This window comes from Erinaceus europaeus, chromosome 7 (genome assembly GCF_950295315.1).
Source record: "Erinaceus europaeus chromosome 7, mEriEur2.1, whole genome shotgun sequence".
In the NCBI taxonomy this organism is placed as follows: Eukaryota; Metazoa; Chordata; class Mammalia; order Eulipotyphla; family Erinaceidae; genus Erinaceus; species Erinaceus europaeus.
The window spans coordinates 40,562,827-40,588,637 of NC_080168.1; the positions used below are offsets into that span (position 1 = coordinate 40,562,827).

General features: G+C 40.9%; 1 pseudogene; it reads right to left on the reverse strand.

Annotated features, from left to right (window-relative positions):
* Window positions 1-23,530: 23,530 nt before the first annotated feature.
* Window positions 23,531-24,469, reverse strand: LOC103127951 (pleckstrin homology domain-containing family A member 3-like; annotated as a pseudogene).
* Between the last annotated feature and the right edge of the window lie 1,342 nt (window positions 24,470-25,811).

Genomic DNA, 25,811 nt, shown 5'->3' on the forward strand with positions numbered 1-25,811 from the left:
TTTATTTATTTATTTATTTATTGGATAGAGAGTCAGAAATCAAGAAGGAAGGTGGTGATGGAGAGGTAGAGAGAGAGAGAGACACCTGCACCACTGCTTCACCCCTTGTAAAGCTTTCCCCCTGCAGGTGCGGACTGGGGGCTGGAACCCGGGTCCATGAGCACTGTAACGTGTGTGTTCAACCAGGTGTGCCACCACCTGACCCTTAGTTTTAAAAATTAACTAAAGCAAGGATTGGGGCCTGTGAAATGTGATGCTTTGCCATGTGGATCAACCCAGATTCAAATCCAGCTCCTACTGCTTTGAAGGAAGTTTCAATGGTGCTGTAGTTTCTTTCACTCTTTTTCTGCCTTAGATAAATACAGACACAAATTAATTAATTAACATGAATAAAGCTGAGATATAGCATAATCCAGAAATATAGCATAATGGTTATATAGAAAGATTTTTACATCTAAGGATCTGAAGTCCCAGATTCAATCTCCAGCACCACCAGAGCTGAGTAGCACTCTGGTAAAAATTAAAAATAATAAATAAAACAAGTGAGCTACTACACCAGCCCTTTCTGTAGTTAATAACTGTATTCTATTCCAGTTCTGACGGTAAAACTCTTACACTTTGTACAGCTTGTAGCACCTTGTTAGATGGGATGATGTTGCCTAACTTAGTGAATCTGTTAACAAAGATCTCTAAATCTATTCAGATAAGTTTTTTTTAACAAGACAAATATTGGTAAAATGGATAGATGAATATTCCTACATGCACTCTCCCTTCACAAGTTACAGATTTTAGTGTCAACTACCATTACCATTACCATTAGGTGGGAGCATTTATAGTAAGCACATCAGCAAGATCATCATTAAGGTTTCAGTCAGTATTGAGTATAAGGGCAGAAACTGTCAAACAATTGTTTGGGAATAGATTGCTAAAGGAGTAATAGTTTTTGTTAATATAATTTTTAACAAATACAGTAGAGAACCAAAAGCATATGGCTACTTAGAAAATATTTACAGTGAAAAAAATCCAATTACAAAGAAGACTAAGGCAAGTATAAACCTATGAGACTACATCAAATTAAAAAGTTTTTGTGGATTCAACTTCCGGAGGCGGAGCTAAGAGCAACAGATCGCTTTCTCTCCTCTCCTCTCCTCTCCTCCCCCGGATCAACTAGGAATACCAAAGGAGACACCCAGGACTGAAACAAGACAGGACTAGAATGACCACAGGAACCCAGTAAATCACTGGTGAGTACAAACACGTGTGGCTGGTAACAGAGAGGAGAGAGGAGCCTAAGGAGAGATTAAGTGACTGCTAACAGTTTGGCAGTTTATCAGTTGAGACGCCATCTCCAGTATGCCCCACCAACAAGGGGACAGCTTAAGGGAAGAGAGGACTCCCCAGAGACTCACCAAGTGCAACTCTCCATTGCTACTACCCTCAGAATCTGGAGCAGCGACAGGGAGGGAACCAGGGGACAGAGATCTAACCAGGAAACTCAGGAGAAGACCTATACCTCGGTGGCATAGCTGAGGGGCTGTGAAAGTCTCTTAGCATAACCACTGGATTATCTCAGTCACACCCTGCTTTATCTCTTGGTCAGGAGTCAGTGATTAAGCTGAATCCTATTGATAGTCTAAAAGCCCTCAGGCTCCCATAGCCTACAGGGAAGAAAAAAAAAAAGAGGCTTTTAAACCACTGAGCTCCAAATCAGAGATTTAAATACTATTGAAACAACTGTTAACTTCTGCCACTGTGAACCCTTTAATTAACTTACTTAGACACAAGTCAATCCAGGCAATAGTGATCAATAATTTGAAAAGTACTGATAAAGGGAACTCATAACATAATATATAAAATGGTTAAAACAACAAGAAAAAATATTGGAGAATTGAACCAGGACAAGAGTCCAGCTAAAAGTCCTCCAGAGGGTGAAGCACAAAATAACGAGTTCAACATCCAAACATTAGCTAAGGAAATAATAACAGGAGTGAGTAAAGAATTTGAAAAAATTGTAATCAGAAATGCAGGAACAACAAATGAGAATATGGAAGAAAATACTAATTATCTCATGGTTATTAGAGAGCTGAAAGATGAAATTGCTGAGCTAAGAATGTAACTAGCTGAACAAGCTAAAACAGTATCAGAGCAGGGCAACAAAATAGATGAACTCCAGAAAACAGTAGAGGCCAGAGAGAATAGAATCAATGAGACTGAAGACAGAATTAGCAAGATTGAGGATGAATTAGAGACAACTAAAAAAGAAATAAGAGATCTCAAAAAGAGATTAATAGATGCTGAAAACAACAACAGTGTACTATGAGATGACTTCAAAAGAAACAATATACGCATTATTGGCATACCAGAGGAAGAAAGAGAAGGAGAGGAAGAAAGCATTTTCCAGGCCATAATAGCTGAAAACTTCTCTAGTCTAGAAAACACCAAAGACATAAAGATTCAAGAAGCCCAGAGGGTCCCAAACAGAATTAACCCAGACCTAAAGACACCAAGACATATCATACTTAGAATGGAAAGGAATAAGGATAAAGAAAGGATCCTGAAGGCTGCAAGAGAAAAACAAAGAGTCACCTACAAATGAAAACCCATAAGATTAGCAGCAGACTTCTCCATACAAACACTACAGGCCAGAAGAGAATGGCAAGATAGCTATTGAGTGCTCAATGAGACAGGATTTCAGTCAGGAATACTATATCCTGCTAGACTGTCATTCAGACTAGATGGAGGCATCAAAACCTTCTCAGACAAGCAACAGTTGAAGAAATCAGCTATCACCAAGCATGCCATGAAAGAAGTTCTGAAAGGTCTCCTATAAACAATCAGACCACCACAAATAGGACATATATCAAGACACTCTAAAACTCTACAAGAATGGCGTTAAAATATCTTCAATCTTTGATATCAATAAATGTCAATGGCCTGAATTCACCTATTAAAAGACACAGAGTAGGAAGATGGATCAGAAAATACAACCCAACAATATGCTGTCTACAGGAAACTCACCTAACTCAACAAGACAAACACAGACTTAAAGTGAAAGGATGGAAAACTATCATACAAGCCAATGGCCCACAAAAAGGGCAGGAACAGCTATTCTCATATCTGACATGATAGACTTTAAAATAGATAAGATTAAAAAAGATAGGAATGGACACTACTTAATACTCAGAGGATCAGGCACTCAAGAGGACTTAACAATTATTAACATCTATGCACCCAATGTGAAGCCATCTAAATACATCAAACTTCTACTGAAAGAGCTACAGGAATTTATTAACAGCAACACAATCATAGTAGGGGACTTCAACACCCCACTCTCTCAACTTGACAGAAAATCATCCAGGCAGAAAATCAATAAAGATATAAGGGAGCTAAATGAAGAGATAGATAAACTAGAACTATTGGGCATTTTCAGAGTCATTCATCCCAAGAAACTGGAATACACATTTTACTCAAATCCACATGGGTCATTCTCAAGGATAGACCATATGTTAGGCCACAAAGACAGCATCAGCAAATTCAAGAGCACTGAAATCATCCCAAGCATCTTCTCAGACCATAGTGGAATTAAACTAACACTTAACAATCAACAAAAGATTAGTAACAGCCCCAAAATGTGGAAGCTCAACAGTACACTTCTTAACAACTTCAGGGTCAAAGAGGAAATCAAGGAAGAAATCAAAATGTTTCGAGACTTCAATGAAAATGAAGACACAAGCTATCAAAATATTTGGGACACAGCTAAAGCAGTCCTAAGAGGGAAGTTCATAGCTACACAAGCACACATTACGAAACAAGAAAAACAACAAATAAACAGCCTGATTGCACATCTTAAAGACCTAGAAGAAGAACAACAAAGGAACCCTAAAGCAACGAGAAGGACAGAAATCACTAAAGTTAGGGCAGAAATAAATAACATTGAGAATAGAAAAACCATACAAAAGATCTACGAAAGTAAATGTTGCTTCTTCGAAAGAGTAAACAAAATCAACAAACCTTTAGCCAGACTCACAAAACAAAAAAGGGAGAAGACCCAAATAAATCGGATAGTAAGTGAAAGAGGAGATATCACAACAGACACTGCAGAAATTCAACATATCATGCAAGGCTTCTATGAACAACTATATGCCACCAAGCTAGAGAACCTGGAAGAAATGGACGATTTCCTAGATATCTACCAACTTCCAAAACTAAGTAAAGAGAAGTGGATAACATGAACAGGCCCATCACAGCTAAGGAAATTGAAAGAGTTATCAAAAATCTCCCCAAAAATAAAAGTCCTGGACCAGATGGTTTTACAAATGAATTCTACAAAACCTTCAAAGAAGAACTAATACCTCTACTTTTAAAAGTCTTCCAGAAGATTGAAGACACTGGAATACTCCCTGCCAGCTTCTATGAAGCCAACATCACCTTGATACCAAAAGCAGACAGGGACACAACCAAAAAAGAAAACTACAGACCAATATCTCTGATGAACATAGATGCGAAAATACTGAACAAAATTCTAGCCAACCGGATACAGCAGTATATCAAAAAGATTGTTCATCATGACCAAGTGGGGTTTATCCCAGGCATGCAAGGTTGGTTTAATATATGTAAATCAATCAATGTGATCCACCACATCAACAAAAGCAAGACCAAAAACCACATGGTCATATCAATAGATACAGAGAAAGCCTCTGACAAAATACAACATCCCTTTATGATCAAAACACTACAAAAAATGGGAATAGATGAAAAATTCCTCAAGATAGTGGAGTCTATATATAGCAAACCTACAGCCAACATCATACTCAATGGTGAAAAACTGGAAGCATTTCCACTCAGATCAGGTACTAGACAGGGCTTCCCACTATCACCATTCCTACTCAACATATTGTTGGAAGTTCTTGCGATAGCAATCAGGCAGAATCAAGGAATTAAAGGGATACAGATTGGAAGAGAAGGAGTCAAACTCTCCTTATTTGCAGATGACATGATAGTATACATGGAAAAACCTAAGGAATCCAGCAAGAAGCTTTTGCAAATCATCAGGCAATACAGTAAGGTGTCAGGCTATAAAATTAACATTCAAAAGTCAGTGGCATTTCTCTATGCAAACACTAAGTTAGAAGAAATTGAAATCCAGAAATCAATTCCTTTTACTATAGCAACAAAAACAATACAATATCTAGGAGTAAACCTAACCAAAGAAGTGAAAGACTTGGCTCCCTAAGAGGTTCCCAGAAGATGGCAGACTGAGAAGCTGCTAGTGGATGAGCTCTGACCACATCTCCTGGAAACGGTAGGATTTTCTGCCTTTAGTAGGCCAGCCAATAAGGGGTCCTAGCGGTGACACCAAGGAGGTGACTATAACTTAATTTGGGTTAAGAATTAGAGTAGGAAAAAAGGGAAACATTTTTTTTTCTTCCTTTTAATTTCTAAGCATACCTCCTTTCCCACCCACCCCCCATAACCAGTCCCTGGGGACCAGCTCCTAGCAGGATGTCCTGCTAGGAGCTCCTTTTCTTTACCAAATTCCTATCCCACCAGGGAGTATCATTAATTCTAAGTCTATACCCTTCTGAAACCTCTGGCCTTTTTTCTTTCTAAGTAGCCAACCCCCCCACCTCACCCCACATAGCTAATTAAATAATTAAAAATAAATACATAAAAAACCCTTTCCTTTCACTGCCCTTTTATGACTGTTCTTTTTCTTATCTTTTTCTTTTTTCTCTCTCTTTATTTTTTTCTTTTTCTCATTATTGTCATCCTTTCTTCCTTAATCCTGCAGCTTCCAAAATCACAGCCCCCAGCCCCCACACCAACAAACACTGTGCTTTTTTTGAATTCACTGATACACATTTGGGAATTTCCTTTCACTGCTCTTTAATTACAGCTCTTTTTCTTATCTTTTCCCTTTTCTCTCTCTTGCCTCTTTTTTTTTTTTTTTTTTTTTTGTCATACAGTTCTTCCTTCTTCTTTGCCTTTCTGAATTTGTGAATTATTTTGGGGAAAAATCTGACTCAGAGTGGACTCCCTATGTGTGTATCTCTGCTCAGTTCCCTTTCCCCTCTTGTTACCCCTAGAATATACAGTGGATAGTAGATTTGCATAACTGTCTATTCTTGCTATCCTTTCTTTTCTCTATCTTCTTCACTGGGATTTGGTTACTATTTATTCACGGACTGGAGAAATTGTTTGGCTAACTGGTAACAATTAAACTGCTTCAATACTTGCTTCAGTTGCTACTGTAATGCCTGAGGTTGGTGAGTGCAATTGTCATAAAGGTATTTAGTACAGTGTTACTTGTACTCAAGCACAACAACTGAGGAACAATAGAGCATAAAAAAAAGAAACACATAAATAAAAAAAAATGGGTAGATCAAAAACAAATAAAACTGCTACTCCAATGAATGAAGGCAAGAGCCCAGGAGAAACTACAAATCAGCCAGAAGTAACCATAGATAAGAAAAGTATGCAAGCAATAATAAACTTATTAATCACAGAAATGAAAACAACATTGGAGGACAGGAATGGCAGTATTAGGGAAACAACAGTTGAGACCCCCAAGGAAAATACTGATTATCTTGAGGCAATTAGAGAACTGAAAGCTGAAATAGCTGTAATAAAGAAAGAAGCTGAGGCAAGGGAAAGCAGACTAACAGAAGCAGAAAACAGAATTAGTCAGACAGAGGATGAGGTAGAGAAAACAAAGAAAGAGGTGAAAGAGCTTAAAAAGAGATTGAGAGACACTGAAAACAACAACAGAGACATATGGGATGATCTCAAAAGAAGTAACATTCGTATAATTGGCCTGCCAGAGGAAGAGAGGAAGGGGAAGCAAACATTCTACAGGAAATAATAGAAGAAAACTTCCCAGCCCTGAATAACAGAAAGGACATCAAGATTCAAGAGGCCCAGAGAGTACCAAACAGAATCAACCCAGACCTGAAGACATTAAGACACATCATAGTCACAATGAGAAGTAAGGATAAAGAAAGGATCCTAATGGCTGCAAGAGAGAAACAAAAAGTCACATACAAGGGGAAACCCATAAGATTATCTGCAGACTTCTCCACTCAAACTCTAAAAGCCAGAAGAGAATGGCAAGATATCTAGGGAGCCCTGAATGGAAAAGGGTTTCAACCAAGGATAATCTATCCTGCTAGACTTTCATTCAAACTAGATGGAGGGATCAAAACCTTCTTAGACAAACAACAGTTAAAGGAGGCACCATCACCAAGCCATCCCTGAAGGAGGTTCTAAAAGACCTCTTATAAACAAGAACATCACTATAATACTTGCAATATATCAGAGCAAACAAAAAAAATTTTTTTGAACAATGGCACTACAATACATTAAATCCTTAATATCAATAAACGTCAATGGCTTAAACTCACCCATCAAAAGGCACAGGGTGTGGGGATGAATCAGAAAACATAACCCAACCATATGCTGCTTGCAAGAATCCCATCTGTCACAACAAGATAAACACAGACTTAAAGTGAAAGGATGGAAAACTATCATACAGGCTAACGGACCACAAAAAAGGGCAGGAACAGCCATTCTCATCTCAGACACGATAGATTTTAAATTAAATAAAGTAATAAAAGATAGGCAAGGACATTACATAATGATTAAGGGATCAATCAGCCAAGAAGACTTAACAATTATTAACAGCTATGCACCCAATGAGGGACCATCTAAATACATTAAGCACCTACTGAAAGAATTTCACAAATACATCAATAGTAATACAGTAATAGTGGGAGACTTCAATACCCCACTCTCACACTTAGACAGATCAACAAAGCAGAGAACCAATAAAGATACAAGAGAATTGAATGAAGAGATTGACAGACTAGACCTCTTGGACATTTTCAGACTCCTCCACCCCAAAAAACTGGAATACACCTTCTTTTCAAATCCACATAACACATATTCAAGGATAGACCACATGTTAGGCCACAAAGACAGCATCAATAAATTCAAGAGCATTGAAATCATCCCAAGTATCTTCTCAGACCACAGTGGAGTAAAACTAATATTTAACAACAAACAGAAAATTATTAAAAGTCACAGAATTTGGAAACTAAACAACATAGTCCTTAAGAATCATTGGGTCAGAGACTCACTCAAGCAGGAAATTCAAATGTTCCTGGAAACAAATGAAAATGAAGACACAACCTATCAAAATATTTGGGACACAGCTAAACCAGTAATGAGAGGGAAACTTATAGCCATACAATCACATATTAAACACCAAGAAGAAGCTCATATGAATGACCTTATTGCATACCTCAAGGACTTAGAGGAAGAAAAACAAAGGAACCCTAAAGCAACCAGAAGGACAGAAATCACTAAAGTTAGAGCAGAAATAAACAACATCGAAAATAAAAGAACCATACAAAAGATCAATGAAGCCAAATGTTGGTTCTTTGAAAGATTAAACAAAATTGACAAACCCCTAGCCAGACTCACCAAACAAAAAAGAGAGAAGACTCAAATTAATAGAATTGTAAACGATGGAGGAGATATCACAACTGACACTACAGATATCCAGAGAATCATGCAAAACTTCTATGAAGAACTATATGCCAGCAAGCTAGAGAATCTGGAAGAAATGGAACAAGTCCTAGAAACATATGCCCTTCCAAAACTGAACCAAGAAGAACTACAAAATCTAAATGCACCAATCACAGACAAAGAAATTGAAACCGTTATTAAGAATCTCCCCAACAACAAAAGTCCTGGACCAGATGGCTTCACAAATGAATTCTACAAAACTTTCAGAAAACAGTTAATACCCATACTTCTTAAGCTTTTGCATAAGATTGAAGAAACAGGAATACTCCCTTCCACCGTCTATGAAGCCAACATCACCCTGATACCAAAAGCTGATAGGGACACAACAAAAAAGGAAAACTACAGACCAATATCTCTGATGAACATAGATGCCAAAATATTAAACAAGATCTTGGCCAACCGGATACAGCAACATATCAAAAAGATTGTTCATCATGACCAAGTGGGATTCATCCCAGGAATGCAAGGGTGGTTCAACATCCGTAAGTCAATCAATGTCATTCACCACATCAGTAAAAGCAAAGCCAAAAGCCACATGATTATCTCAATAGATGCAGAGAAAGCCTTTGACAAAATCCAACACCCATTCATACTCAAAACTCTACAAAAAATGGGAATAGACGGGAAATTCCTCAAGATAGTGGAGTCTATATATAGCAAACCTACAGCCAACATCATACTCAATGGGCAGAAGCTGAAAGCATTCCCCCTCAGATCGGGGACTAGACAGGGCTGTCCACTGTCATCGTTACTCTTCAACATAGTATTGGAAGTTCTTGCCATAGCAATCAGGCAAGAGAAAGAAATCAAAGGAATACAGATTGGAAGGGAAGAAGTCAAGCTCTCACTATTTGCAGATGATATGATTGTATACATAGAAAGACCTAAAGAATCCAGCAGAAAATTACTGGAATTTATTAGGCAATATAGCAAGGTATCAGGCTACAAAATCAATGTACAAAAATCAGTGGCATTTCTTTATACAAACACTAAATCTGAAGAAGAGGGCATCCAGAAATCACTCCCATTTACCAAAGAAGTGAAATACTTGTATGCAGAAAACTATGAGTTGCTACTCAAGGAAATAGAAACTGATACCAACAAATGGAAAGATATCGCATGCTCATGGATTGGAAGTATAAATATCATCAAAATGAATATTCTCCCCAGAGCCATATACAAATTTAATGCAATACCAATCAAAGTTCTACCAAGCTTCTTTAAGAGAATAGAACAAACACTACAATCATTTATCTGGAACCTTAAAACACCTAGAATTGCCAAAACCATCTTGAGGAAAAGAAACAGAAATGGAGGCATCACACTCCCAGACCTTAAACTATATTATAAAGCCATCATCATCAAAACAGCATGGTACTGGAACAGAAATAGGCACACAGACCAGTGGAACAGAATTGAAAGCCCAGAAAAAATCCCCACACCTATGAACATCTAATCTTTGATAAGGGGGCCCAAAGCATTAAATGGAAGAAGGAGGCTCTCTTCAATAAATGGTGCTGGGAAAACTGGGTTGTAACATGCAGAAGAATGAAATTGAACCACTTTATCTCACCAGAAACAAAAATCAACTCCTAATGGATTGAAGACCTAGATGTCAGACCAGAAACAATCAAATACTTAGAGGAAAACATTGGTAAAACACTTTCCCACCTACACCTCAAGGACATCTTTGATGAATCAAACCCAATTGCAAGGAAGACTAAAGCAGAAACAAACCAATGGGTCTACATCAATTTGAAAATCTTCTGCACATACAAAGAAACTATTAATCAAACAAAGAGACCCCTCACAGAATGGGAGAAGATATTCTCATGCCATACATAAGACAAGAAACTAATCACCAAAATATATAAAGAGCTCAGCAAACTTAGCAACAAAAAAGCAAATGACCCCATCCAAAAATGGGCAGAGGATATCAACAAAGCATTCACCTCAGAGGAGATCCAAAAGGCTAACAAACATATGAAAAACTGCTCTAGGTCACTGATTGTCAGAGAAATGCAAATTCAGACAACACTAAGATACCACCTCACTCCTGTAAGAATGGCATACATCAAAAAGGACAGCAGCAACAAATGCTGGAGAGGATGTGGGGACAGAGGAACCCTTTTACATTGCTGGTGGGAATGTAAATTGGTACAGCCTCTGTGGAAAGCAATCTGGAAAACTCTCAGAAGGCTAGACATGGACCTTCCATATGATCCAGTAATTCGTTTCCTGGTGTTATACCCCAAGGACTCCATAACACCCAACCAAAAAGAGGTGTGTACTCCTATGTTCATAGCAACACAATTCATAATAGCTAAAACCTGGAAGCAACCCAGGTGCCCAACAACAGATGAGTGGCTGAGAAAGCTGTGGTTTATATACACAATGGAATACTATGCAGCTATCAAGAACAATGAGCCCACCTTCTCTGACCCATCTTGGACAGAGCTAGAAGGAATTATGTAAAGTGAGCTAAGTCAGAAAGATAAAGATGAGTATGGGATGATCCCACTCATCAACAGAAGTTGAGTAAGAAGATCTGAAAGGGAAACTAAAAGCAGGACCTGACCAAATTGTAAGTAGGGCACCAAAATAAAAGCCCTGTGGTGAGGGGTAGACATGCAGCTTCCTGGGCCAGTGGGGGTTGGCAGTGGGTGGGAGGGATTGGTCACAGTCTTTTGGTGGTGGGAATGGTGTTTATGTACACTCCTAGCAAAATGTAGACATATAAATCACTAGTTAATTAATATGAGAGGGGGAAAATCAATTGTATGTCTCAAAGTTTTTCAAAACACAAACTGAATCTTTTTAATATATAGGCTGTGTATTTGATATGCGGACTCTCTCAAAAGCTTAGACCAAGTAGATTAGAAGCATCCAATAGCACAGCTATATACAAGATACTGGGTACTGTACAGCAAACCCTAACAAAAGGACTTTTCAAAGTTAACCCAATTACCAAATAATGTGATGATAACATTAACTATCGATTGTCTTTTTGAACCCTAAGACAGCATATAGCTATAGCACTCTTCTGCTTGTGAAGAGATCTCCAAAGGCCTCTGCTCTTTCTTTACGAGACTGTTTTGCTGTTTCTGGAACATTTATCTCTGGACCACTCTGTGGTTTCCACTCGCTCGGGCAAATTCAGAACAGCCAGCGGGAAGAGCCAGCGGGCAGGAGGCGAGGCGCGGAGCTGCCGTTTCCACCTGGTTAAACAGCCAGCCAGCCGGCTGCGCCCAGACAACCCCGCGCACTGCGCCCGCAGCCCCGCAGCAGCCCCGCAGCCAGCAGGAGGCTGACGCCAGCCCGCAGGAGCCCGATGCCACCATGCAAGAGCCCCATGCCAGCATGCTAGAGCCCGATGCCAACATGCTGGAGCCCGATGCCAACATGCTGCAGCCCGATGCCAACATGCAAGAGCCCGAGGCCAGCCCACAGGAGCCGGCTCTCCACCGCGTGGCACAGGGCACTGGACGTGTGATCCCTCCACGCTGCTCGGCCACTGCGAACAGGGCAACAGACAAGGCAGGGCCATGGGGCAGGGCTGCGGCGGCCCATCATGGCCGTCATCCCTGGGCACCTAGGCCCACACCTTCTACAAAACTGGCCTGCCTGCCCTCTTTCTATGAATTCTGGAACCATCCCGGGCCTCCCGGACCCCCGGGCTCCCTGCCGAAACTGGGCACACGAGATCTCCAGCCGCCGGTCCGGTCTGAAGACAGACAAGCTGGAGTAAGCAGAGATTTGTGCAGAGATCGCAACCTGCAATTCCTAGAAGTGGAGCTGCGCGGGAAGCCACCTCCGGATGGTGAACCCCCCCCAACAACTAAGACAATATAGATTTAAATTCGTGTTTAAAATGACATGTCTTCGTAACAAAGGTTTCTCTCCTCGTGTATTAATGACTATGTTTATGTGTATGTTTAAAGTTTGGTAAACAGTAGCTTTAAGGCTAAATTCTTACTAGTCAAAGATAAATGAAAAAGGTTTTCAACGTAATTCTCATAAAGATAAAAATTAACTTACATTTAAAGTCTGAGGTAAAAATTAGTTAACAATCAATATATTTCAACTAAGTTGGTCTAAACAAAAGGTTAAATAGACTTGTTGATATGTAAAACACTACCTTCTCTATTAGAAATGGTAGATCGCACAATGGCTATGCTAATTATTCTCATGCCTGAGGTTTCCTCTCCGGCCCACACCTAGGGTGTGTCTCCATCTTGAATGGGTGTAACAAAAGGTTAAAAGACGTTGTTGATATGTAAAAGTCTCAAATTCCTTCTCTATTAGAAATGTTAGATCGTGCAGTAGATATGCTAATAACAAGTTTTGTTTCATAGTAAGTAAGTTGCAGCCAGCTGCCTTTGGGACCCTAGGCCGTTCCCCGCCCCCATGCAAATGCCCGTCGAGGCAAGTAGCCCCCCAGAGGCAAGAAATGTTTTTTTTTTTTCAGATATGGCCCCCTCAGGCCTTCCCTTGGCAACATGCTGGTTTTGGTTATATATGTTTCTGTTCACCCCACACCCTTGATACTATAGTCATTTAGTTAAAAAGAAAAGGGGGAATTGTCGTATGCTTTACATTGGCTTGTTCTAGCCCTCCCCCTCCAAGAGAATTGGATGAGTCCTGTTAATTTCGCGGGCCTGCTTGGCCCCGCCCCAAGGGACCCTGGGAGAGGGTTCTGGAGTCCGAGAGTTCCTGAGTTCCCCAGTGACAGAGTTCTTGAGTTCCGGAGTTCGAGAGTGCGAGGGTGCGAGAGTTTCTGAGTTCGAGAGTAAGGGAGAGGGTTCCTGAGTTCGAGAGTGCCAGAGTTAGCCAGAGTTCAAGAGTGACAGAGTTCCTGAGTTCGAGAGTTTCAGGGTTACAGAGTAAGAGAGAGTTCCACAGTGGAAGAGTTTCAGAGGGTTCCCCAGTATGAGAGTTCCAGAGTTCCAGAGTTGGAGAGTTCCTGAGTTCCAGAGTAAAAGAGAGAGTGCTTGCGCTGCCACAAAGAGACAGCGGAGTTCTGTTTGGTGATTAGTTTGTCTTAGTTTATGAATCGTTGTTCCTGAATAAAGAAATACAGCTTCCCTGCCCAGCCGTTGTCTCCGCGTCTCTGTTACCCGCCGTGAAGCTAGCCCGCCCGGCAAGAGCTTCCGAAATTTTAACAACACACTATATAGCACTATATAGCATAGCACTATAGAGCCCCTACTTCCCCCAGTCCTGGAACCCTTGGATAGGGCCCACTTTCCCATATGCCTCTCCCAAACCATATCAAATAATATTGCATCTGCTGACCACAACCTAACCAATGCAATGATTGCCACCTCAACATGCTTCACCTCAGACTGTGTCCAGAGACTTCACGTGTGGAATGACAACCCTTCAGCTTCATTACTCGGGTGAGACCTTTCCTTTTATAGTACACTCTAATTTCATCTCAGGTGGTTCACTTTCTAACAAAGTCCCAAAACCTAGATATACACCAGTTTCTGTGAGAGAGAGCTTATGTTCACACGTATCCATAAACTACTGCAAAATATATACCTGAAAGCAGAAGTACACTGGAGTTTGCAGTCAGTACCTCCCTAACACTTACTCTCCACTATTCCAAGCTTTGGGTCCATGATTGCTCAACAATTTGTTTGGCTTTGTATGTTAACTCTCTTTTCAATCACCAGGTTCCAGATGCCATCAGGATGCTATCCAGGCTTCCCTCAATTGAAGAACCCACCAATATGTCCTGGAGCTCAGCTTCCCCAGAGACACACCCTACTAGGGAAAGAGAGAGGCAGACTTGGAGCATGGACTGACTAGTCAACGCCCATGTTCAGCGGGGAAGCAATTACAGAAGCCAGACCTTCTACCTTCTGCAACCCTCAATAACCCTGGGTCCATGCTCCCAGAGGGATAGAGAATGGGAAAGCTATCGGGGGAGGGGGTGGGATATGGAGATTGGGTGGTGGGAATTGTGTGGAGTTGTACCCCTCCTACCCTATGGTTTTGTTAATTAATCCTTTCTTAAATAAAAAAAATTTTTTTTAAAGTGAAAGACTTGTATACTGAAAATTATGAGTCACTACTCAGAGAAATTGAAAAAGACACAAAGGAGGAAAGATATTCCATGTTGATGGGTTGGAAGAATTAACATCATCAAAATGAATATATTACCCAAAGCCATCTACAAATTTAATGCTGTCCCCATCAATATCCCAAGCACATTTTTTAGGAGAATAGAACAAATGCTACAAATGTTTATCTGGAACCAGACGAGACCTAGAATTGCCAAGACAATCTTGAGAAAAAAGAACAGAACTGGATGCATCACACTCCCAGATCTCAAACTGTATTATAGGGCCACTGTCATAAAAACTGCTTGGTACTGGAACATGAATAGACACACTGACCAGTGGAATAGAATTGAGAGCCCAGAAGTGAGGCCCCACACCTATGGACATCTAATCTTTGACAAAGGTGCCCAGACTATTAAATGGGGAAAGCAGAGTCTCTTCAACAAATGGTGTTGGAAACAATGGGTTGAAACATGCAGAAGAATGAAACTGAATCACTGTATCTCACCAAATACAAAAGTAAATTCCAAGTGGATCAAGGACTTGGATGTCAGACCACAAACTATAAAATACTTAGAGGAAAATATTGGCAGAACTCTTTTCCACATAAATTTTAAAGACATTTTCAATGAAACAAATCCAATTACAAAGAAGACTAAGGCAAGTATAAACCTTGGGACTACATCAAATTAAACAGCTTCTTCAAAGCAAAAGAAATCACTACCCAAACCAAGAGACTCCTCACAGAATGGGAGAAGATCTTTACATGCCATACATCAGATAAGAGTTTAATAACCAACATATATAAAGAGCTTGCCAGACTCAACAACAAGACAACAAAATAACCCCATCCAAAAATGGGGGTAGGACTTTGACAGAATATTCATCACAGAAGAGATCCAAAAGGTCAAGAAACACATGAAAAAATGCTCCAAGTCTCTGATTGTCAGAGAAATGCAAATCAAGACAACAATGAGATATCACTTCACTCCTGTGAGAATGTCATACATCAGAAAAGGTAACAGCAGCAAATGCTGGAGAGGGTGTGGGGTCAAAGGAACCCTCCTGCACTGCTGGTGGGAATGTCAATTGGTCCAACTTCTGTGGAGAACAGTCTGGAGCACTCTCAGAAGGCTAGAAATGGACCTACCCTATGACCCTGCAATTCCTCTCCTGGGGATATATCCTAAGGAACCCAACACATCCAACCAAAAAGATCTGTGTACACATATGTTCTTGGCAGCACAATTTGTAATAGCCAAAACCTGGAAGCAACCCAGGTGTCCAACAACAGATGAGTGGCTGAGCAAGTTGTGGTCTAGATACACAATGGAATACTACTCAGCTGTAAAAAATGGTGACTTCACCGTTTTCAGCCAATCTTGGATGGACCTTGAAAAAATCATGTTAAGTGAAATAAGTCAGAAACAGAAGGATGAATATGGGATGATCTCACTCTCAGGCCGAAATTGAAAAACAAGATCAGAAGAGAAAACACAAGCAGAACCTGAAATGGAATTGGCGTATTGCACCAAAGTAAAAGACTCTGGGGTGGGTTGGGTGGGTGGGGAGAATACAGGTCCATGTAGGATGATAAATGACATAGTGGGGGTTGTATTGTTAAATGGGAAACTGGGGAATGTTATGCATGTACAAATTATTGTAGTTATTGTTTAATGTAAAACATTAATTCCTCAATAAAGAAATAAATTTTTTAAAAAATTAAGAGTCTGTCCCACTCAGTTATACTGTCATTCCAGAAGAAAAATCTGAGTTTACTTGTCTTCGCTCTGCAGTCCAATGTAATCCAACTATCATCTGTACCACCCTATTCAAATTCTCATAGGTTGTCAATAGTTGTAAATCTGCCCAACCTACTCTTTTCTCTTGTTATGTTTGATTCTGCCCTTGGTGATATCAGCAACTTTAAAATTTATTTATTTATTTATTTATTGGATTCTGACAGAGAAATCAAGAGGAAAGGGGAGATAAGGAGAGAAATAGAGAGATACCTGCAGCACTACTTCACCATTCACAAAGCTTTCCCCCTGAAAGTGGGGAGGGTACTGGGGGCTTAAACCTAGGTCCTTTCACATTGTAACACCTGCACTCAACTGAATGTGATACTGTCTGGCCCCCATTTTAGCAATGTTAATGTTGAACCACCCCTCTGCCACTGACACCTCCCAAATCAGTCTCCCCATCTCAGGTACTAATTAGTATGCATGAAAACCATCTCATCCAGGGCTAGGAGGTGGCACATCTCATAGAATGCACACAGTACAGTGCATAGTGACTGAGGTTCAAGCCTCTGGCCCCCATCTGCAGAGGAGAAGCTTCACAAGTGGTGAAATAGTGCTGCAGCTCTCTCTCTCTCTCTCTCCCTTCCATCTTCCCCCTCTCAATTTCTCTCTGCTGCTATCCAAAGTAAATAAAGAAGTAATTAAAAAAAAAAACTCATCATCTGTCCTACTTCATTCATCCAAAGGGCCACTATACCTGTCTTCTTTTTTAAAAAAGATTTTATTTATTTATTTATTTATTTATTTATTTATTTATTTATGTATTTGAGACATAGGAGGAAAGAATCTGATATCACTCTAGTATATACACTGCTGAGGCTTGAGCTCAGGACCTCAGGTTTATTCACTGAGTCAGCTCCTGGATTGCAGCATATCCCTTCTCACTCACAAACCTCTGGCACAGGCTAGGTCTTGAGCATTTTCTATTTTGTTTTGTGGAGTCTGGCTATTCTGTTTGTATTTCTGTCCTCCAAAAGGCACAAGAAAGAAAGGTCTTATAGGCAAAGAGGCAACTTAGACATCGAGAAGAGTATCTAGTCAGCAGAAGCTTCAAAAAAGGTGGAGTAGGGCTAAAAGTAGCTCACCTGGTGTGGTCTGGAAGGTGGCACAATGGATAAAGTATTGGACTCTCAAGCATGAGGTCCTGAGTTCAATCCCCGGCAGCACATGTACCAGAGTGACACCTGGTTCTTTCTCTTTCTCCTCTTATCTTTCTCATTAATAAATAAGTAAAATCTTTTTAAAAATACTTTTAAAAATAGCTTAGTTGGTCAGTACACTGCTCTGTCATGTGCATGACCCAGGTTCCAGCCTGGCTCTCACTGAATTAAAGGAAATTTCAGTGCTGTGGCCTCTTTCACTTTCCAGCTCTGTCTCTTGGTCTCTGTCTCTCTTTATCTGAAGAAGTCATCCTAGAACAGTGAAGCCTTGGTGATAAAAAAAGGTGGGGAGTAGGAGGGATCTGATTTTATGCTAGGCAGAGTTAGGTTGATATAACAGTCTGTGCATATTTAGGGCTTTTCTGGGAAATTATACATTATATTATATAGGGCAGGAGAGGTGGACATATAAAGTTAGGGAGCACACAATGATCCTATACTGAGTGTACAGAAAATGGTGGAGCATCCTTATCCAAAGTGTTTTTTTAAATAATTTATTTATTAATTAATGATAAAGATAAGAAGAGAAAGAACCAGACATCACTCTGGTACATGTGCTGCTGGGGATTGAACTCTGGACCTCATGCTTGAGAGTCCAATACTTTATCAACTGTGCCAGTTCCCAGACCACCAAAGTGTTTTTTCTTTCTTTCTTTTTGTTAATTTAACTTACTGATTGATTAATTTTTGCTTTTTAAAAATATATTTATCTGGTGTAAACTGTTAATTTTATTTACAGATTTTCTTCAAGTCTGGGAGCTAAATGCCCTAATCCAACTGTCTAGCCCTTTTCTCAACTATGACATCATCTTCTCAGATAATACTTTGTCCACCTGCATATTAGCTATCAAGCTCAAGCAAAAACTATTAAAGTCACTTAATCAAATATTGCACTTAATCAAAAACTGCAAGCAAATCGAACATCTTTTTTTTTTTTTTTTTTGCCTTCAGGGTTATTGCTGGGGCTCAGTGCTGGCATTGTGAATCCACTGCTCCTGGAGGCCAGATTTTCCCCATTTTTGTTGACCTTGTTGCTCTTGTTGTTGTTACTGATGTTGTTGTTGTTGGATAGGAAAGAGAGAACTGGAGAGAGGAGGGAAATAGAGAGGGGGAGAGAAAGATAGACACCTGCAGACCTACTTCACTGCCTGTGAAGTGACTCCCCTGCAGGTGGGGAGCCAGGGGCTCAAACCAGGGATCCTTACACTGGTCTTTGCACTTTGTGCCATATGGACTTAACCCGCTATGCTACTGCTCAACCCCTTCAAGTATTTTCTGTGTAGACATATCTACTTCTATTTCACCTTAATCACTCTAAGTCTAACCTTGTCAGATAAAGCAAGGACTACAAAAGCTGGATTAGAGCAAGAGACCAGCACACTTTAATGATGACTCTTTTGGTCACTACCAGGTAACCCCATCATTTGGGGCCCTAGTCAGGGAATCCTGGGATTCCCACATAGATATGATGGGCCTAAACCTCTAAAAGATCGCTCTCTTCACCATCACTTATCACTTCCGTCAGAAATGTCATCATAAACCCTTATGTCATCATAAGGCCTCTAAAGAACCTTGTCCTCAATGTATAAGGAGGCTGGGTCATCATACCCTGCCACTCCAAAAGATGGGTCCTAAAATGAGTACAGCCTAGAAAGTTCCTAGATATGATCATGGAATGTGAGCTCAGACCTACAGGGATGCAGAGGTTACACAGGCTGAATAAGAATAGACATGGGCACTAGGTCAGATTGATAGCATGTATATGCCAGGATAGCCTGAGGGTTCTTCTTCCTGAGCTAGTGCTCTCTGGGTTGGAGAGAACTCAACTGGAGCCGATCTAGGCTGCTGTGTGGGAGAGGGATCAGGAACTTGTGCTGCACTAACTTCACAGGAGATACACACTGGCACTCTTGGAGCCGGAAAGCAATTTCCAAGTGTCTTTAATCAGAAGAGCAGCTGTATTTATACTCTCCAAGTAGGGTGGAAACAGGATGTGACATAGAGAGGGTGGAGCGAAAAGTGACTGGTGGAAGATCAGGGTGTGACAGAGGGGGCGGAGCAGGTGAGAATTCTACCACTGAACCACCAATGCCCTGGAGGGAAGGTGGTGCTTTATGTAAATGTAAAAGTGATTTATGTAAATAGACCACAGCTTTGAGTGGGATCAAACTAATCTCATACAGACATACTGGTGTTTAAGCCGGGGGGGGGGGGGGGGGGGGGGGGAGCTGGCATATATATATATATACTTTCCCCATATTTGGGAGCTACTCTCTGCCCTGACCCAGCTTTCTAGCCCTATTCCCAACTCTGACACCATCTTCCCAGACAACACTTTCAGCCCACCTTCATGTTAGCTGTTGGGCACAGGCAAAAATTAGTAAAGTCATGGGCCCCTTGGAATATATCTAAATACACTTACTAACTTCTTCCAACATGAAGATCCCAAATCTCAACTGCTATATTATTATCTTTACTTTCCTTATTATTAAACAATTTTCTCTGCTTTCTATCTTAATGCTTTTTAGCCACCAAGTTGCAGATGCTACATGATGCCAACCTCACTTCCCTGGGCAGACAATTTCACTAATGTGTCCTGAAACCTCATCTCGCCAGAGCTCTACCCCACTAGGGAAAGAGAGATACAGGCTGGGAGTGTGGATCAACCTGTCAATGCCCATGTCCAGCAGAGAACCAATTACAGAAGCCAGACCTTCCACCTTCTGCACCCTATAAAAATCTTTGCTATTATGATTCTATTATGATGTTATTATGATTCTATACTGAGTTTCCTAGGAAGATGACCTCACCAATATGTCTGGGAACCTCACCTCTCCAGATTCCTACCCAACTAGGGAAAGATAGAAAATAGATTGGGGTATGGATCACACTCCCAGAGGAATAAAGAATAGGGAAGTTTCCAGTGGAAGAGATGGGATACAGTACTCTGATGGTGGGAATTGTATAGAATTGTACCCCTCTTATCCCACAATCTAGCTGATCATTATTAAATCACTCATAATAATCACTAAAGTTATGGATCCCTAGGAACATGCCTAAATAGATATTCTAGCTTCTTTTCACCCTAAGATCTCTACTCTTATCTGTTCTATTCCTACCTTTTGGTTCCTGTTTATTAATCATTTTATCCTGCCTGCTTTGTATTTTATAGCCTTTCAGTCACCACATTGCAGATGCTATTATGATTCTATGCTGACTTTCCTAGGAAGATGACCTCACCAATATGTCTGGGAACCTCGCCTCTCCAGATTCCTACCCAACTAGGGAAAGATAGAAAATAGACTGGGGTATGGATCAACCTGCCAATGTCCATGTTCAGAGAAGGAGCAATTACAGAAGCTAGACATCCCACTTTCTGCATCCCATAAAGAATTTTGGTCAGGGGCCAGGCAATGGCGCACCTGGTTAAGCAAGGACCTGGGTTCAAGTCTCTGATCTCCACCTGCAGGGGGGAAACTTTACAAGTGGTGAAGTAGGGCTGCAGGTGTCTCTCTGTCTGCTTCTCTATTTCCCCCCTCTCAATTTCTATCAGTCTCTACCCAATAAGAAATAAATAAATAAAAATTTAAAAATTGTAATTTTAGTTTATAGTCCCAGAGGGGAAGAAATATTGGGGGAAGATGATCAGAGGGCTTTGAACTCCAATTCCATCAAGACCCAGAGAGAGAATAGGAGAAAAGAAAGGAAACTTATAAGTAGTAAGAGGTGTAGGTGTGACTTAGAAAGGAAGAGAAAGCAGGACGATAGAAAAAGTGGGCAAGCAACAAAAAAGCAAATGACCCCTTCCAAAAATGGGCAGAGGATATAAACAGAACATTCACTACAGAAGAGATCCAAAAGGCTAACAAATACATGAAAAATTGCTCCAGGTCACTGATTGTCAGAGAAATACAAATAAAGACAACACTGAAATGCCACCTCACCCCTGTGAGAAAGGCATACATCAAAAAGGACAGCAGCAACAAATGCTGGAGAGGCTGTGGGGACAAAGGAACCCTTCTGCACTGCTGGTGGGAATGTAAATTGGTCCAACCTCTGTGGAGAGCAGTCTGGAGAACTCTCACAAGGCTAGACATGGACCTTCCATATGACCCAGTAATTCCTCTCCTAGGGATATACCCCAAAGACTCTACAACACCCAACCAAAAAGATATGTGTATGTTTAGGTTCATAGCAGTACAATTCATAATAGCTAAAACCTGGAAGCAGCCCAGGTGCCCAACAACAGATGAATGGCTGAGAAAACTGTGGCCTATATACACAATGGAATACTACACAGCTGTTAAGAACAATGAACCCACCTTCTCTGACCCATCTTGGGTAGAGCTAGAAGGGATTATGTTAAGTGACCTAAGTCAGAAAGATAAAGATGAGTGGGATGATCCTACTAATAAACAGAAGTTGAGAAAGAAGAACAGAAAGAGAACTCTAAGCAGGATTTGACTGAATTTGAAGTAGGGTACCAAAGGGAAAACCCTGGGGTGAGGGTGATGTTCAGCTTCATGGGGTGAGGAGGGGAGGAATGGGGGAGGATGGGATGGGACACAGTCTTTTGGTGGTGGGAACGGTGTTTATGTACATTCCTATTAATTTGTAGTCATATAAATCACTAATTAATATGAGAAGGGAAGAATTGATTAATGTCTCAAATTTTTTAATGCACAGACCATAGGCTGAGTCTTTGATACGTTGACTCTCTTAAAAGCTTAGACCAGGGGGGTCGGGCGGTGGCGCAGTGTTAAGCGCATGTGGTGCAAAGCGCAAGGACCAGCGTAAGGATCCCGGTTCGAGCCCCCGGCTCCCCACCTGCAGGGGAGTCGCTTCACAGGCGGTGAAGCAGGTCTGCAGGTGTCTATCTTTCTCTCCCCCACTCTGTCTTCCCCTCCTCTCTCCATTTCTCTCTGTCCTATCCAACAACGAATAGCGTCAACAAGGGCAATAATAATAACCACAACAAGGCTACAACAACAAGGGCAACAAGGGCAACAAAAGGGGGAAAAAATGGCCTCCAGGAGCAGTGGATTCATGGTGCAGGCACCGAGCCCAGCAATAACCCTGGAGGGAAAAAAAAAAAAGCTTAGACCAGGGAGAAGAGAAGCAACCGGTGGAACAGCTATATACAAATAATGTCAAAGGGCATAAATTATGGGCGTTGGTGTGGAATGAGGTGGGAGACACATCAACTGCTTCAGGAGCAGGAGAGAGGCGTCTCCACTTTCTCTTCTGCAGGGGTTTATTATTTATACATTTTTCACCTGGATATAATGTGTCAGTTCATTATTTTTGCAGAATTCTTTACACAACTGTTTATCATAAAATTCATTTCTTATTTTAGCAGTTAACCTATTTTTCTTGAGCAAGCTTCTTGGAATTTCATGAGATTTCTGTAAAGCATCTATTGTTTCTAAAAGATCAGTTTCTATGAAGCAAATTATCTTGTTTAGCTTGTCTTTGTTTCCTGGCAAACACACACCCGGGGGGGACAGGGCCTTGTTAGTTTCTTTATAGATGGTAATTTATTAACCTCAACGTGCTTGCCTTTAATGTAAACCATATGACCAAGGTATTCATCATAGATGCCCGTAAGTGGAAGAGGGGGGTCAGTAAGTGGGGGATAATTGGTATGGGCCCTTATACTTTGGGGGAGATAATCTACCACCTATTCTATAAGCTACCCAAGGCGGCCCTTGTGCTGTGGGAAGAGCCCAAGGTCCTTGTTCTCTTGTATCTATTTAGCCAGTTTGGTCCTGTAGTAGTCACAGGCTGGGGAACAAACAGCTCTTCCTCTGTGAGCTTTTTGATGAGTACAGTAGCTTTTGCTTCTAGGCCAATTTTGGTCTTATTACACTCACTGCTGTAATTGTTATTTTTTCCCCTATAACAATAGTTTAATTAGAGCAGCTTTTGCATAGCAATACTTAGAGGAAGTTAGATTCTTCCATTTCCTTAGGAAGAGAAGGATGGAAGAAGATCTTCTGATTCAGATTTTTTTTGGCCATAAGTCTGCTTTCTTCAGGAATGGTTGCTGATGCCAAATCTCCATTAAGTGGACTTCTTGAACAGTAAACAGGTTGATTTGGATCTTCAAGAGGAATATCATTACAGGTGTCCATGTCTGAGTAGGTTCTTCGGTGTCTCTGTGAGAACCGATAAAATGTAGGCACTGGTTCTTTCATAGGGTGACTAGTCCTCTCTGAACTGCAAGAACCAGGGTGACTGACAGAACGCTTCATCATTTGGACAGGAGAAGGTGACACATGAGAAAGTAGGAGATCCTGATGGGTGAGCTGAAAACATTTCAGGCTTAAACTTCACATTTGCTATCTTCACACATTCTTCGAAGGTTGTGATGAATGTATCACATGTGGCACTCAGCAGAAAAGAAGCTTCATTCATGTTCTCTATTCTGGGAGGTGAATTATTCTTGTTATGGTGAACAAACACTTGGATTGTATGAACTTGCTGCATTAAGAGGTCACAGTAGAGACGAAGTTCAGACATTTTGGTTTTCAAAGATTCACTAGTTTCATTTATTTCTTTTTCCTTTTTAGTCCTAGTATCTATCAGTCAGAGCAACCAGCCACCTCTGTCTCTTGGCTGCATTCACTGCCTTCTTGTAGAAATGCAACTCTCCTGGAATGATTAGTTCCATCCTTGTGTTGTCTGCTGAATTAACTTTAATTTCACAAACTGCCATCTTAATACTTCCTTTGTTCCCTTTGCAAATACCATCTTGTGACTCATAGTAAGACAGGAGTCCATTATCTAGAACAAACCAACGAGGCTGCCAACCTGTGAGATAGTTGGTACACTTGTACAGAACCCCCTCCATGCTTCAGAGCCTGGCACCACACATCCTCCTGGCCAAGCCACTGGGGACTGGGAGCAGGTGCAGACCCACGAGGCCCATCCCTGCAGCCCAGACCCTTCCCTGGGGGCCAGCCCGCCCACTGCCCTCCCACAGGAGCCACCTCAAAGGCCATGGCTAAGCCTGCAGAGCTCTGGAGCCTCAAGGAGCAGGCTTAGACATCCCCCGGGCAGATGCATGCCCCTGTAATTGTTATTTTTATGTACTTCCCCTGTAAGGTTCTTATGATTAAAGTAGCCATTAAGTCCCCAAATTATCAATGTGATCATAAGCAAAAGGATGAGTAGCTTTGGATTTGTCCAAGACTTCCCGCTTTGTAGGCAGCCTCAGTCAGGACTTTGTCAGGCAGTAGACTTGACCTTGCCTCTCTGCCAATACTGCATCTGCCGATCCCAACCTAATCAAATCAACGAGTACCACCTCAGCATGCTTCACTTCAGACTGTGTCCAGAGGTGTCAGGCATGGAATGTCAACCCTTCAGCTTCATTACTCGGGTGAGACCTTTCCTTTCATAGGATTCTCTAATTCCATTGCAGGTGGTTCACTTCCTAACGAAATCCCAAAACCTAGATATTGAGTGGGTCCTTTGAGATAGAGCATGTCCTCATAAATTAGGGCAAAATATATACCTGAAAGCAAAAGCACACAATAGTCTGCAGGGAGTCATTATAAATTTCATAATGAAATAGTGTCTATTCAGACTTAGATATACTTCTCACCTACTTCTTATTACATTTCCCTCACTCACTACTAAATTAATTGGCTATTTTAGTTTTGACTCCAGTGCTTGTTAAGACCATAGATGTGAGCTATCAATTTTCTTTCCAGTGTTATAATAATTTTTAAAATGCCATTATTCTTATAAAAGCCTTTGGTGCTTCTTCTTATCTTTATTTTATTTTATTTTATTTTCCCAGAGGGGTGAACCACTGGCTTCTGGTGAGAATGGGGTTTGAACCTGAAGCTCTGCCTGCCTCAGAGCCTATGTGCAGAACCACTACACCAGGTCAGCACTCTGCTTTATCTTTATTTAAAAATATGAGAAATGTTGAACAACTATATGCCACCAAGCTAGAGAACCTGGAAGAAATGGACGATTTCCTAGATACCTACCAACTTCCAAAACTAAGTAAAGAGGAAGTGGATAACATGAACAGGCCCATCACAGCTAATGAAATTGAAACAGTTATCAAAAATCTTCCCAAAAATAAAAGTCCTGGACCAGATGGTTTTACAAATGAATTCTACAAAACTTTCAAAGAACTAATACCTCTACTTTTAAAAGTCTTCCAGAAGATTGAAGAC